Source organism: Myotis lucifugus, unplaced genomic scaffold (genome assembly GCF_000147115.1).
Source record: "Myotis lucifugus unplaced genomic scaffold, Myoluc2.0 scaffold_78, whole genome shotgun sequence".
In the NCBI taxonomy this organism is placed as follows: Eukaryota; Metazoa; Chordata; class Mammalia; order Chiroptera; family Vespertilionidae; genus Myotis; species Myotis lucifugus.
This window is the reverse complement of record NW_005871126.1, coordinates 2,765,575-2,766,731: the sequence shown is the minus strand read 5'-3', so window position 1 is coordinate 2,766,731 and position 1,157 is coordinate 2,765,575.

Below are 1,157 nucleotides of genomic sequence, written 5' to 3'. Positions count from 1 at the left end.
TTTATGATTTATTACAGCACTCTTTTCCACCCATATTATATATTATCTAAAAATATATTTGTTGGGGTCCACCCCAGCAGGTCCAGGGGTCCCAAAGGTGTGGACGGAGTGGGCGAAGAGGGAATGACACGGAGACAGCGTTCAGTTGATCAGCAGCCTAGCCAGGATCTCTAGCCAGGATCTCCAGCGAAGTTCTGGCTAGGATCTCCAGCCAAGTTCTGGTTAGGATCTCCAGCCAAGTTCTGTAGCAAGGTTCTGTCCAGGATCTTTTGTCATGTTCTCTCAATAGGTTCTGTCTCTGGGTTCTGTCTCTAGGTTCTTCAACCAGGTTCTCTTGCTAGGTTCTGTTTCTAGGTTCTGTCTTCTGTTGTCTTGTTACATCTGTATTTATACCAGTTGATTTTAATCCTATCAACCTTTATTCCAAAGGTTAGGGCGTTTCTTATCTCCATTCCAGGGAGTAAAGATTATGTAGCTTAAGCGTGATTGTTTGTAGTTAAAGTAATTAACTACCCACCTGGCACTTAGTTAAGGGGTTTTATTCCCTCCCTAACTTCAGGGGAAAATTCCTACCTGGGGAAACAACCTTTCTCAGAGAGGTGACCTTGGTTAAAACACATAACGCCAAGAAGGTGAGCAAACATATTAAGAACAGTATGCCATATATGCCAAGTCCCTTGAAACATGCTGTGCAGATGTTTCTTCCCTGCAGCGACTGTGTCAAGCAGCAAGGATGGACTGGCTCCCAGCATATATTTTTATTGATTCCTGAGAGGGAGGGACAGGGAGAGAGAGAGAAATAACAACAATGAGAGAATCATTGATCGGCTGTTTCCTCCATGCTCCACACTGGGCATCAAGCCTGCAACCGGGCATGTGCCCTAAACCAGAAGCAAACTGTGACCTCCTGGTTCACAGGTCGACCCTCAATCACTGAGTCATTCCAGCTGGGCTCATCCACATCTATAATAATAAAAGTGTAGTATGCTAATTAGATCAGATGTCTTTTTGGACGTCCTTCTGGATGAAGCCGGGGCTGTGAGGGAAGCTCGGATCCTGGGTGCTAGAGGGAAGCCAGTGCCGGCAGCCAGGGGAAGGAAGGCCTACTCTTACATGAATTTCGTGCATCAGGCCTCTAGTGTATGTGTATGTGTGTG